Source organism: Apteryx rowi, unplaced genomic scaffold (genome assembly GCF_003343035.1).
Source record: "Apteryx rowi isolate R43461 unplaced genomic scaffold, aptRow1 scaffold_647, whole genome shotgun sequence".
In the NCBI taxonomy this organism is placed as follows: Eukaryota; Metazoa; Chordata; class Aves; order Apterygiformes; family Apterygidae; genus Apteryx; species Apteryx rowi.
In genome coordinates, this window is record NW_020450924.1 from 406,854 (window position 1) to 422,153 (window position 15,300).

Here is a 15,300-nt window from a genome sequence, read left to right on the forward strand (position 1 = left end):
GCAGCAAAACCAGGTGTTGAGACTTCAGTTATTGCTCCGCAGAACACCACTAACCAGAAGTTGTTTGTAGTATGAATTCTAGATATTGAAGATGAATCTTCTTTTTCCATAAGAAAATGAAAATGCAGGAGAAGAAAAAGAAAAGAGTCTAGGACTAAATGATATGAAGAGAAGCTGATAATTGGAGAAATTCAAGCAATTTTTCATTCAGTAATCAGACAAATAGGAAAGCTGAATTATTCTAAAACCTCCTCCTTGTACTAAAGCAGAATTCATTGTCAAAGGACAAGACTAAGATGACAAAACCAAGATAGCAAAAATCCTAACTGGGTACACAGCACAGTGCCAATATCAGCATTTCTATATGCTGCCCTGGAAGCTGCCTCTGTCCTTTCCCTCACTCAGGTATAAGATACATGATGAAAATTAAGTTGAAAAGGTTATAGAAGTAGAAATTTTAACAATCCAGTCTGATGCACCTCCCTCGTAAGTCACGGGAAAAACAGGATATTTTGCAGTCAAAAACTGGAACATCACACTAAAGTTTCAGAGTAGCAATGACAACACAACTAACTACTCTCAAGTCTTCAGTGTAGTTACCCTAAGAAACAGTCAGTGTTACTGAAGAGTTTTCAGTTGAGAAACTTCATCTGGATCCTAACATTAACACATTACACATTTGCAGCGTCTGACATGCATCAAGGACTCTAGTTGCGGGTCCATGCTTCTGCTCAGCAAATCTTGAAAACACCTGGTCGTCTTCTTGCCTAGTAGTTTTGTTTTTTGATTTTAGTTTTCTAGACATACTTTTTGAAGATTTCACAGAAGCATATTCTCACAAAGCACTGAAGCAGCAAAGCTGAAAAACTTTAAGATGCAGTGCACACCACCCACCTCTAAACATGCACATACATCTATGTCTCAAAGCAGTCTCAACTTACAGCCACTCTTCCCACTTGTGCTGAGGATATGATTTTGCAAGATAGAGACAGCCTCCACGTTACTCTGAACCCCCTGCCTCACTCTCAACAAGCCAACTTGGTGCTATAAAATGGCAAAAGAAAGAAACCTCCCACATGCAGTGGCAAACAGCTGTAATGTCACCTGTACATGAACTGTAAAGATCATCTGTACATAAAACAATGGTCTCAAAATTACTTCATTTGCTCCTTTCGTCACCAATACAACTGCAATTTTTGATGAGTTACAGATCTGCAAAAGCTAAAGTGGTACTAACTCTTACGAGGGGTAGATTAGTCAATTTACACCTAATAAATTAGATGAAGTCTGTACAAGAAACTCCATGTGCTAGCGTGTTTAAGCGAAAGAACAAATAAAAGTCAAAACCACTCCAAAAAGGTGCTGCATGATTAGCAACAAAGGGTTTAGGAAGAAAGAAATGCCCAAAGGTTCAGAGAGAAATTAAGAGATTTGCTTACCCTATACATCAGATAAAAACCAAGATGACAATGAATGTTATCTGCTTTCTCAATCTCAGAACAACTTCACAAATGTATCCACTAGGATTAGGACTTCTGAGGCCCATTTACAAAAGACAAGTTTGGCACTTTGGCTAAAATGAGAATTATAAAATCAACTAGAATGCAACCCAATAATATCATCCAGTGCAAAAAGCTAAAATTTAAGTAGTATTTTCTTGACATTTATCTGAATTGCCTCAGACTATTTCAAATCATCTGTTGTTAGTAGTATGGAATAACTTTTAATGATACTTCAGGAATAATGGCAAGGCTATTCTGTGAAGAGCCTTTATAAAACAAACAGACTGCCTAATGATTTTATCAAAAGTATTAGATCACATTATAGGAAAATGCTTGATCCTTTTCAGTAGAAAGAGATTAAAGTGCTCTCTATTAAGATAAATTAATCAACATAAATTATAGAGTTTCAGCTTTCTTTTATGCAAACAAAACAAGGCATACCTTCACCTGGAGTAGGTTCCACTCATTTTCCTAAGAGAAAAGGAAGGGTCTGAATATCAGCAATGTAAGTTACTAGAGATGCACCAACGCTTTCACATGAAACAAAGTAAGGAAATACACAAAAGGTATGTAAGATAAGGAACTGCCTACAGAAGGTAAATTGTTCACTTTTATTTAAAAGAGCAATAGGATGTTCAATAGAAGAGGAAAGAACTGGTTTGCTTACAAAAATAAATTATTAGCTTACAAAAGTCACAACTTCAAAATTTTATTGAGCATAAGACACAAAAAGATTCAAACATCTATGAAAACTTAAGAACACATAGCAGCTACATAATATTGTTAGGGAAATGCTCTTGTCCCCCTTCGTTCCCCAACTCACTGAGAAAGAGGTGTCAGGATCTCAGACTGCCTTAATTTTTTTCCTAATGAATGAGTAAAAAGAATCCCTAAAGAACTGGGCAGGTGAGTATAATCAAGAGGTCTGACATGACTGCAGGTCAATTAATAAAAGTTTTCTAGCACAATTTTCAAAGTACCACTGAGGATAACGGCTGAAAATAAAATATATTTTAAATCCCCAATAAAAACATTTTACAGTCAGTGTTCCCAGTAAGCAGGAAAGGACTGGGATATTCTGATAAAGGTAATGCCTACAGATACCATTTTAGAAGACAAGACAGACAAAACTCAAGTGACACTGAAGTACCTGGGTCTGGTACAATCAGCAGTGATCTGGAATTAATACAGCATGCTTAATTCAATCTTTGTCTGTGCTATGCTAACTGCGCGCTCCAAGTTCATGATGGCTTATTAGCTCAGACATCTGCATATTAATCATGAGTAAAGAGAAGTAAGAAGGCTCTCAGGCAACAGTCTGCTCCCTCCCTGACACCCTGGAGTGTCCACAATACGGTTCTGCTGGGTCCTTATCCAGGTCATAGGCTACTCTCTGGACACCCATCTTATATTCTCTTACTTACTAGCAAAATATGCAGCTCTTTTTCCTGCAAAGACCATATTGTCCAATTTTGAAGCCCTTTAATATGGTCTTTCAGACAAAGTTGGGTAGAATGAAAATACTATCATTACAGAACTTTAACTGAGAGCACTGATTAATCGGAGAAGTTCCGATGCTTACAAGAAGTATGAATGTTCCAGTAATGCTCAGGTCCACAGGGTTCCACGGGTTCCTTGTTCTTAACTGAAGGAGAAAACATGCTAACGTAAGGTTTGAAGTGTCACCTTCGAGGCCAGTAAAATCAGTTTTGTAAATATTTTGATTGTGTTATAGTAGGAAGGTTCAAAAAGTAGCAGCAGACACTGGAGTCCTATATTTTACAGTTGTCAGATGTACAAAAGTGAGCCTTTATGCTTTAGAGTTCACCTAAGCCTAGAAATCAAAGGAAGATAATAAAGATACGGTGCAGTATTCATTTTCTAAGAAGCCCATAACAGCTTGAATAATACAGTCATTATAATAAATTGCACTGTTTAGAAATCTACAAATACTAACCCAGGAGGGTTAGGCAGGGTTAGTACTGAACAGCACTAGTACCTTACATGGAAATATACTGAAAAAAGCTCCTCTGACAGCTGTTCTAATGCCTTACAGACAGAGGTTCTTCATTAGCCGTCTGCACATGACTTTCTCTCCTACCACCCCTCTGAGCACATTACATGCATTCTGCGTGACAAAAAAAAAAGCAAGGTTCCAAGATTTTGCTTTCTAATTTTGCAGAGTGAGAAGACAGGTTCTTGCCCTAGGGAAGCATTTGATCTTGAGATTTTTCATTAGAAAATACAAAACTGAAAAAACACACAGACTTTTCCTGAACAAGCCAAGAATACTTCAGTGACTTTATCATTTTGTTTGGAGCCTGAATGTATAAAACAACATTCACTTTTTCAAATAATCTCAACCCCCCCCCTCCAAAAAAAAACCAAAAAACAACTGACCACTTGAAGAAGCACAGCAACACTGTTCATGAGCCGATTACTCAGAGCAATCGGCTGCAAGTGAGGTCACTGGGTTTAATCCTCAGTGCCAAATCAACCAACTGGGTTAGTGAGGCAAATCAAAGCTGGTATATCTGATTTTCTCTCAGTCTTGACAGGGTTTTACGCTTTATCATTGTTTTTTTACCATCAATTCCTTAGAAAATAGCAAAAAATTTGCTGGGATATAGATTACCCATTGTCCATTACATCTGCTTTGTCACCTCCAACTGAATTATTACAATGCAATTCAGGTCAGGTTATACCTTAAACTCATTTGAAAAATTGAGAATAATGAACGATGCAGCTGATAGTGATTCTCAGTGGAAACAACAGATGTCACCCAGAAACCCCAATATCTATGATACTTCCTTCAGTTTTCCAAAGTCAAGTCTAGGGTCTTTGTTTCAAAGCTGAAGAAATTCAGAACTTTCAGGATCAAAGCAATCATTTTGTCCTTCTGACATATGTGTTCAACAAAGACACTTAGTTTTATTCCATTTGATTTAAAGAAAGTCTTTGAGAGGAGCTATCTTTTACCAGGCCCTCAAAGTTCTCCAGTCCCTCAAAAAACACATCAGCTCAGCAATGCAAGCAGAATAGAATTTTGTTCCGCTACCACCGTGTTACAATGCCTGCAATAACAAAATTTATTTTTACAGAGAACATTCTTCAGAAAATAATAGAGCAAAACTAGGAATGTTGAGGTATCCCACAGTTTGGGGTGCAAATGGACAGACTTCACCCACCACTTCCAGGAGTTCTGAGTTGAACCAAAAGCTTCACATGTGCTTTTCCATTTGACCAATCAGTTAGAAGGTACTTATCTATGTAGAAAGTACTGTCAATCTGAAGCCAGCTCACATTTTATATTAAAAGAGGAAAATATTTACTTACTCTGGAGAGAAAAATCTGATATAATCAGCACTCATAACCTTTATACTTTTGACAAGATTTATAAAAGGAGATACAATTATTTCCAGATATTTAGTCAATATTCACAGCTTAAAAATGTGAGTTCCAGTAAAATTTCACCTAACAATTTTCAAGTATTGCAACCAGAACGTACTATGCGAGATCAACCAATGAGATTTATGAATATCTCTACACTCTGCTGACTAGAAGCATTCTAGATATGCACCTGTACTCTCTCAAGATCAATTCTGAAATTCTGAATACAAACAGAAATATTTTTCCTGGTGAATTTTAGATTTTAACCAATTAAGTCCATGAATGTACTTTTTTCTCACTCCTCTAGACTTTAAAAGCCCATTCAACTGGCTCTCATGTGCAAGACAGGAGTCTTGTTTTGGGTAATAGATATTACCATTTATTACTGATATCTCTATTTTGATTTTGGTTCTGCATACACTGTGGTTATGTATACTGAATTAGTGCAGTGCATTTCTGCATAGTACAACATTTTAAACCCAGAAATCTAAGCCAGGGCAAATTGCAACTGGTAAATAAAATTTTTCAGGAATATAACTGTAAGAATATATTAATATAACAATATGTTAATCCTTAATACCTGAAATGGTGTAATGGTCAACATTAACATGCTTGATGGTTAATGGCTTCCTCAAAGTACAGGTTAGAAGTTAGGGATGGAGTTCCTTGCAAAGAGTGATCATAAGATGTAAGGCCAATTGTTATTTCTTTGCATTATCTTTGTCAAGTAAAGAAGAAAATAAGGCTGCATAAGAGGCTGAGCTGAAGGGACAACAGCTTAATTTAAAGATGTTGATAGACAAGCTCTAGCAAATCTTGTTGTAGTAGATTAAGTTACTATCCTCAGCTGTAGACCCTGCCCAACCCCAGGTCAGAAGTCACTGATCCCAAAAGCAGGGCTGGCAGTAGGGAATGTGTACTGACACCTCAGCCACTTCAGTGCTAAGCCTTGCATCTTAGTTTGGGTTCTCTCCCTCAGACATCACACTGCACTGAAATGACTGAGAAACAACCACTTTTTCTGCCAATTCTGCAAGTGATGAACTAGACAAGAGGAGCTGAACAGGAAAAGGTAAAAACCGACTTGTTAATCACCAAGCTATAGTGACAACCTAAATTTTTTCTAAAGTAACTAGAATCAGATGCACTACTCATCACAAATCCATCCAAACCAACCAACAAGCTCTCATAAAAAGTGTCAAAAGCACAATGCAAACTTAAACAATTAGTAATTAAGTTTAACAGTCTCTGGTTAGTCATATTATGTACCTTAAAGCCTAAACACTCAGCTTTAAAGTAGCTCTAAGAAATAAAGCATTGAGGTTTTGCATGGAATGTTAATTATCACATGAAGTCCCAACTACAGAAGTTAGAAGCAGCACTAACACACATAATACCAGAAGAACAGTGTTAAATATTTTTCTAAGATCTGACAGGAGTGTGCACTTAAGATGGAACACAAAACTAGTCTACATTTGCTACCCAGCCACTTAGGTATGCAGCTGCATTCATTAAATATTTGTATAGAAAAGACTTTAAAAATATTGACAGAAGGAGAAATTGTATGAAGTTCTCACCAATGGAAGTCAGAAACTGGCTTAGAGGAATAAGTACACATAAATTCAAGTTTGCAACTCAAGTTGTTAAATTTGAAAAAAATTATGCAAATATTTAATACCTTACTACTGGAGAGGCGGTGTTTTACATTTTACACTYTCCATTAAATGAAAGCTTTAAATGTGTACTGTGCAGTTATCGCCCCAGCACTTACTCATTAAGATCAAACACATACAGTACTTATAAATTAGGAATCACCACTGATTAGCTGTGGAAAACATACTCAAGACTTCAAAAAGAACTTGTGCATAGACTTCACTTCTGCCGACTGTCCCCTCCCACCACCTTTAACTGAGCTTTTTAGCTTCTAACTAAACTAACTTCTAACTTCTAATAATCTCTTTGCCTTTCCAAACAAGTACAAAAAATAAATTCTAAATGTGGCATCACAAAACTATATTTGTAACAGAGGGCCCCACATGTCCATTCATCAAAACCGAACCATCGGAATCCCAATGGTGACACCAAATATGCCATTTTTGCGGAGAGGAGTTCACAGGGGAGACATGACTGCCTTAGCAGGCAGATCTAGATTTTCAGCTGAGCCCAAGCTCCTCTTACCCTCCCTTGCTAGGGCTTCTCAGCTCTTCAGTTCCCCCCTTTTTCAACCAGCTTGTTACATGCTTGTAGTCTAGTGTAGTATACTATCTGGTTGGCATAATCTGGCATTTACCTGCCATATTTTTAGAGAGCAAATTTCAGTAAGAAGTTAAAATTGGTTTCTGCATGTTTAGGGTAAGAATAAAAGAAATGCCCTACTGGGTTAGTCAGACCAACAGTCCATCAAGCCCAGAATTCTGTGTCTGACAGTGGCAACCAGACATGCTGTTTAAGGATAACTTGTATTCCCCAAGCATCCACAATTGTTGAATTAAGGACATTAGATGGTACATCCCTGACTGTTCTATTATGAACCATTAACTGTATCTGTCAGTGGACCTGCTGTCTGGGAATCTGTTTAATTTCTTGGGGTTTTTTTTGAACCTGCTGATACCACAAAACCCTGTGGTAAACACCAGTTCAGCACCCAGTCTGCAAAGACATACCCTCTTTTATCTGTTTCAAACCTATCTATCAGTTTAATCAACTGCACCCTGCATTTGTGAGCTCCACAGCCTTCATGACTCTTTTTTCCTGAAACCTCCATCATATCCCCTTTCAGCCTTCTCTTCAAACTGAGAAGTTCCAATCTTTTTAGTATCTTCTTGTAAGGCTCCATTCCCTTGGATGCTTTTGTTGCCCTTTTTTTTTTTTAATTCTACTGCTATGTACTTCCTTAGATGTAGAGACCTGAACTGTACACAAGAGTAAGACAGAGTTTTGCAGAGCAACAATACAAAATCTTCTGTCATCTTCTCAATGCCTTTCCTGATACAGTCAACATTTGGTTGGCTTTCTGGCTGTCACTCACACTAGATAAAGCATAGCGAACAGATACTACAGTTAAAAATAATTTTCTCACTAAGAAAATCTGTTCTCACCAGTTCTACAGAAACTAGGAGTCTGCTCCAATTATATTGCACTTCACGGACATCTAATAATCCCATTACACACTTGCCAAAAATTACTTCTAGAGCTACTGGCACTGGACTACTCTCCTTCCCATACTACTAGATAACAGTCATCATTATGTCCCATAAAAAGCAGTATTCCTGTTTAACTCCACTCTTGCATAGAAAATTGATGCCAAAATAGAAGGGGTATCTTTGAATACATCGGAGCTGAGATAAGAGAACAAGAGCATCATAAGACCTAAAGAAGAACCAAGACAGCAGTGTAGAAGGAAAGAAGTACTAAGCATAGGTACTACTTTACAGGCCAACCCAACTTTAAGATGCAGTACAATAATAGCATAGGAAAGATAAAGCAAAAGGTCACAAGACTTAACAGAGTGTAGGAATGGTGTGATCCAATACATAACCTTTTTTTCCTTCCCACTACTGTTTGTCTTGCCTATTTAAAGAATGTCAACTCTAAGACCTGTGTTTGAAGATCTGCAGAAGTACAGAACGCAAGAAAATGAGCAACAAACATTGCAAAAAAAGTAGTGGCAAAAATACAAAAAGGCCACACTAAAACAAGAAAGATCTAAGGAAAAATGATACATCATGACTATTCAAACTGATATGATTACTCCCTGTTATAGTTATAGATTCACTAGCCTAAAGACGACATTGATATCAAAGTAGAAATAGTTTATAACCTAACAATTACTTCATAAGCAAGAAGCCAAAATAACTCTTAACTGCTGCTTCAAAACATCATACAACAAAATGCAGAGTTCTATTTTGCAGTCAGAGAGAAAAAGCTCTCAGCTGCAATTCATTTTGACTTCTCCTTACTTGAAGATTGGCAAAAGGTTAAAGAAAGTAATGACCTACTAAATATGTCAAAATAACCTGTCTTGAACAGCTTTTCTCCTGTTGAGTTACCTTAAAACTATCCTTAGGATTTTTTCTTCTGGAAGGAAGGACAAATGACACTTGTTTTTCAGATCCCTAACTTTCTTTGTGATATTCTTACGGTCCTTAATCTTTTTGTCTTGCTTGATGAACCAATGGAGAAAAAAGAAATTTAAGTCAGCTAAAAGGTAAAAAGTATCAATCAGACTCTGTAGAAGCCACAGACAGCCACTTTCTTCCCCTTTCCACTGAAGGGGAGCAACTGACACCTTAGGAATTCTAGCTAGTACCTGTCATAACACCTTGAAGCAACATGCTTTGCCAGGAAGAGATCATATCACAGTGGTTAAAGTCTTGATGAGAAGAACATAGCACACACTAGATGAATATTCTAAGAATGGGCAAGAACCATCATAAAGTGATAACACAGCACAAAAGAAAAAAGTCCACTAATCTAACAAGTACTTGGGGCTCAAAAAGAATTCTAGTGCTTTTTATGGCTCTTCAAGAAATGAAGTGTGAAACAGACCATTCTGGTCTGGTCAAAACCAAACCATAAATACTACTGGGCTTGTAAGTCATTTACTCACTCAACCCAGCAAGGCAATGCCAAGCTGATCAGCTTTTATCTCATTTCTCTAAGAGACTGTGCTTCCCTGTAAGTAATTAGGTTACAAATTTAGAACGCACCTTGATTACTGGGAAAAAAGAAAAAAAAAAAAGTATGAGCTTGCATTAAACTTGTTTCAATTATCCTGCAACAACAACTTTTAAATACCTATATCCAGTTCAATAGCCAATCACTTTCCTTCCTTCCTGCATTTGAGAATTTTTAATACTGTTTAAAGAAAATGTAAATGCTACTGCACAGTAGCACTAAGCAATTCTATCACTGCTTGATCCTACAGGAACTGATTCTGCAGAAAGCACATGACATCCAGTAATACTATATTCTCCCGCTAACACAGGACTAAGTTTATCTGCTGACATCATAGGTCCTTTCAAACACTGGGAAAAGAGAAATTCACTCTCTGAAAACAGACATATACATACCTAAGAAGTAAAATCAATACAATACAAACTAATACAATGCTAACCCTCTGCTGTTTGAAAACTATGGATGCATACCCCAAAAGCACAAGTTTTGCCTTCAGAGATGACAGAACATTTAGGAAATAGGACATATTCACTATAGGAAATAGTAACACGTTCTTTTTGCCAATACAAGACTTGCATCTAGTTTCTGTTGAGTGCAACCCATTAACTTGTAATATCTCTTCCACAAAAGCAGCTTTAATTTTCTTAGACAGCTGAGATGCACTGTATTAATCCATGATTAGCCTATCTCCATACATAACCTGTCTCAGCTTTGATTAACAGTAGCAGATAAATCAACAGTGATTTGATAAAACAAGATAAACCAGGCTAACCAGAAGTTTTCAGCCAGGACTTTGAGGGACACTGCTTGATCTGATTTTAAGGTCAAGCCTTTAGCTTTATGCACTGAGGCATCATATTCTAAAGAAAGTGTTGTCATGATATCTCCCACGTTGAAGAATTTAACAGCTCAATACCACAACTGCCATGAAGAAAAGAAGCTTCCCTACCTAGAATTCTCCTCTGCCACACAAAAGACCAGCTCCTAAATAAATGACAAATAGAAAAGGAGTTGTCAAGGCATACTCCCTTCACTGGATTTGACTATGAAGATCATCTCAGTTAACAGAACACTTGGTTATACACTTGAACATTGACTGAGATAAGAGCTGATCAGCTGATCTCTGTCACCCAAACTGAGAGTAAGATTCTGGGAAGAAGACAAGCAGTGAGAAACATCAAGTGAAGTCATTTCTCTCTTAACAGTGATTTTACTAAAGCATCATACCATTTACATTTTAGCAACCTTTCAGCCTTGAACAAGATGAACATTTTAACAGTTTTGTTATTCTTTCATATATCTCTCACTAAATACAAGTCACTCATACGCTATCACACTGCTAACAACATGCTCATACACAAATCCCCGGCATTCCTTATAACATGCAACTGAAATAAGAAGCAACTCTTTTAGGCACTAATACACGTTGTCCCCCTTTGATGACAAACGTTTGTAATCAGAACTTCATGACAAATCAGCTCAGTACTACTGGTGCCTAAATGAGTAGTTCTTTTCCACTCTCTCCTTCCTGACTTTAAAATGTATTCTTATCCCTGGAAACAGAATTGGAATGCATGTAGACACCTTCCAGTGGCTACTGCCAGGTCAAAGAGCAGTTGATGAGGTTGCACCAGCACTTCCTAGTTATCAAAGGTTTAGTTTTGCTGAATTCAACATTATAGAGAGCATAAAGATATCACTGAACAACTTCACACTATAAAAATGAGGCAATTCATACTGACTTTTCACACAACATTTGATGTTAATACACAGGTGTGGTCTTTAGATGCTAACATACTCTCTGACTATACTAGAGTACTGCTAATGCCTTTTGTAAAGGACCATTTAACTCTTCTATTCCTTAACATATCTTTCCCAGAAATCAGTTGTGGTTCTAATATATTGCCTTTCTGAAAACCATTTGAGAGCCTTTTGACTTATCTGTTATGCTCAAATAAGCCAGTACTTTCCCACTACTTCCCCATAATACGAATCCTAATGCAAAACAAGGATGAAATTCATAGTTTGTTTTCTAATATATTTTTCTACAAACTAGCTTTTTTCCAGAATTTYCTTCCATTATTTCATCTGTTTTTAGATTTTTGAGAGATATGGGGAATTTGTTTTCTATACTGATAAAGCATGGTAAATTCAGAATACTAAACTTGATGATTGACAACCATGACCTACACTGTCACACATACCAATTGTCAAACCTTTTCTCTAAGCCTAGAGAAAAAATGCAAAAAATGAAAGACCATAGAGTTGAGGCAAAATTAAGTATTAAAAATGTTAACAGAAAGTCACTTTAACTAATTCTTACTCATCATTTTTCTTTAGAAGATAATTATGGACTACCAAAACTGATACATGATGCAATAGGCAAATCACTTAGGGAAACATAATGCATTGCAGTGATCTTCATAGAGCAGATAATAATTACAGGTATGTTGAAACAATTACATTCTTGTATCTAATTGTTCCTCATCTTGTAAGAAAGCAGAACTAGATCTACAAGAGAATCTAAATGCCTTGCCACTTACTAGACTCCACAGCCCTCAGGTAAGAAACCAGTTCAAGTGCCTAAAACTAAACATGAGTAGCAAATGGCCAAGTTAGCCAAGAATAAACAAAAAGAATAGAGACTTAATCCCCCAGAATTTAACTCCACACTACAAAAAAAAAAGAAAAAAAAAAAAAAAAAAAAAAAAAAAAAACTTTTCTCTTACTTATTCAACACTTGGCCCACATGCAGGAGGGCTGGGTTCAAATCATCAGGCTGTACTGATCATTTTCGCTGCCAGCCAGTCCCTGGGCTACATACCCTGCTTGCTCCCTGCCACAAGGGAATATTACTCCTCAGGAATGAAACTCACTGGAGTCTGGAAGTGCCTCGCATCAAAACACCCAGTGGCTTGGCCATTAAGGCATTCCCCTGGGAACTGACAGATGTGGATTTCAAGTTCCCCCAAACAGTAGAGGAATTAGAACCTGAACTTCAACATACTGGCCAAGTACTCAAACCACCTGTTAAGAGAGGTAACATCACATCACTTTCTTTGCAGAAAAGAAGTATGCAGGATTGGCCCTGTCTTTTTGTCTCCTGCTTTAAAGATTAGAGTCATTCCTTATACRATTCATTTGTGTGTTACTAATGTTATATCTGCTCACTTTCTTTTTCAACTGATGCATACTTTGAGACTCACAGTATTTTTTGCTTCCCAAACAGCTATTCATTAGTATGCAATTGGACATCCTTGGGAGTATAAAACAAGTGTCTATCAATAGACATGCATATTTTATCACACCTGTTTTTTTTTTTTTTWAAAAAAAGCTTATTTGAAAATGTCCTGGCATATAAATAACTTATCTGGCTATAATTCTTTATCTTTTGTTTAGAATTCTGCTTTGTACTTCGACCTGACCTACACTTAAAGCATTTCACCACATAGTTAGGTCAGAATCATGGGGAGGAGGATGCAAACATAAAACACTACTTTTGCCAAAATTGCTGTGTTAGATAAAGCATTTCAGTAGATAATTATACTAGAAAAATTTTTGACAGCATACTTGATTTAAAAATCACAGAATAGGCCATGTTTCCAGCAAGTGAGTTTTCTACCAAAGATGTACCAGCAAATCTTTTCAAATATACAAATGCCTCACTTTGTCCGTTAATAAAAAGAACACAATATAACACCATTTAATTAATATTTAAGAGAAGTTTTGAGGTTTTCTGATGAATGAACAAAATAATAATTACTCTGGTGTTCCAAATACTGTAATATCAAGCCTTTCTACAACACTACTTGTTACATTAAGAAGGTGCATATATATTTTTTTTAAATGACCAGATACTACAAAGCTTAAGAATTTTAAATTTGACATATGAATGCAAATACTGATCCTTTTTTCTAAGGAGCAGTAGACTGTTTGAACTCTTAGCCTTCAGAATTCTAAAAGCCTAATATTTTACTAGGAATGCAGTTAATCAAAAGTGCAAATTAGGAAAATCTGAATAGCTGAAACAGGTAGTTACAACTGTTAGTATATGATGTTAAGCTCCAGTCTTTAAGGAGACATCATAACAGAATTTATATCTACAAATGCCGCAGGATTTTTAAAAGATTGCAACTTCAAACTGTAGCAAGAGATTTTAATTAGAAAGCAGCAAATGAAGTGTTATGAAAATATAGTTATTTACATGGCAAAAAAATATGGACACATATGAACTTCAGACTACATTAAGTTTTGTGTGTCCATAACCCTCAGTATGAATGCTAACCTCTACATTACACTTTTACTGGTTCTACATCACATACTGCTGTGGTAATGAAAGATGCCTGGCACCCCTCAATGGTCCGAGTAATCCTTGCAAACTCCTAAGAAGGCTAACTCAGTTTATCAAAGAAGTATTTAGATTTACTTTTCAAAATAAGTCCAGATCTTGTGAAAGGAAATCCAATAAAATTTAAGTAAAACAATCATCTTTACCGTCATCTAATTTCTATAGAACAAAAATTACCACCCATAACTATTCCATATATTGTAAGGAAACAAGACACACATTGGAAGAAGGCAAAGTTTGAAAGAACTCCTTTGAAAAGAGTGATCATGTATTAATAGTAATGTTAATTAAATTTAACATTCTAGTACACTGGTTCACAAAGTGCTGCAATATAAATATTTGATACCTTGTTAAACCATCTACAACACTAACCATTAGTTAACGTCTTACCATGTAAAATACAGAGGGTTTTTGGATCACAGTATGTTGGAAAACAGTTAATAAATGTATAAAACACAGCTACACTTTAAAGTGTTTGATATTTAAATTTGTAACTACAGTTCTAAGATGATTATGATAAAAGAAAAAAAGWAGTAGTGTTTGTGAAAATTCAATGACAAATTAAAAAGAAAAGATTACAGGTTTGGATGCCTAATCAAAGACACATCGAAGATATCCTATTCTTAGGAAATTCAGGAAAAACACCCCAATCCACCAAAAAGAAAGACAGGCCCCTTTAAGGCATTTGAAGCTGTGCACCAAAGCAGCAGACACTTAAAGAAAAACACTAGTCACTCTTAAAAAATTCGCCTACAATGTCTAGTTATGCAGAACAGGAGTATTTTGTTCTAGTAAGTGAACGATGCAGTTAGTTTATGCCCAAATATTTCAATTATAGAGGCTTCAAGCTGACCTTTCCCCTTTTCATATTCCTGACTGTTCAACTTTTTTTCAGAGGTCTGTCTCACCTATGAGACATCTAATTAAAGTTATTATTTTGGACAGTTTTTTTTTTTTTTTTTTTTAATATCAACAGTTTTCAGTCAGACCAAATACAGAGTAATCTAAGTCTCTTGTGCAGCGTGACTTAGCAAGCTGCCCGCCACCGTGCTCTTTGTTGCCGACCCGCACCGCCGCTCCCAGGACACGGCCCCGGCTGCCCTGGCAGCAGGGCACTATCGCGACAGGGACGTTACCGGCGCAGGCTTTCCCCAAACCTCGTAGCTCCGGCCAACACGCGTGTTAACTGCTGCAGACTACCAAACCCCCTGGAAGTCGCTCCTAGTCAAGCCACGAACCCCGCGCAGCTCCACATACCGGCGATCCCTTTGCGGAGACGGCGTTTCCGAAGCGCACAGGGGAGCGGCACTGCGGGCGCTTACTGAACACCAAGAAAGCGACAACAGAGCAGCCGCCCCCGCAGCCCCGCGGAGAGCCCGGCGG

At 37.0% G+C, this 15,300-nt stretch overlaps 1 protein-coding gene across 2 annotated transcripts in view; it reads right to left on the reverse strand.

The window, feature by feature from the left end:
• MPP5 (membrane palmitoylated protein 5) overlaps nucleotides 1-15,300 on the reverse strand; it is a 56,256-nt gene that overhangs the window by 40,454 nt on the left and 502 nt on the right. The window lies entirely within an intron of this gene.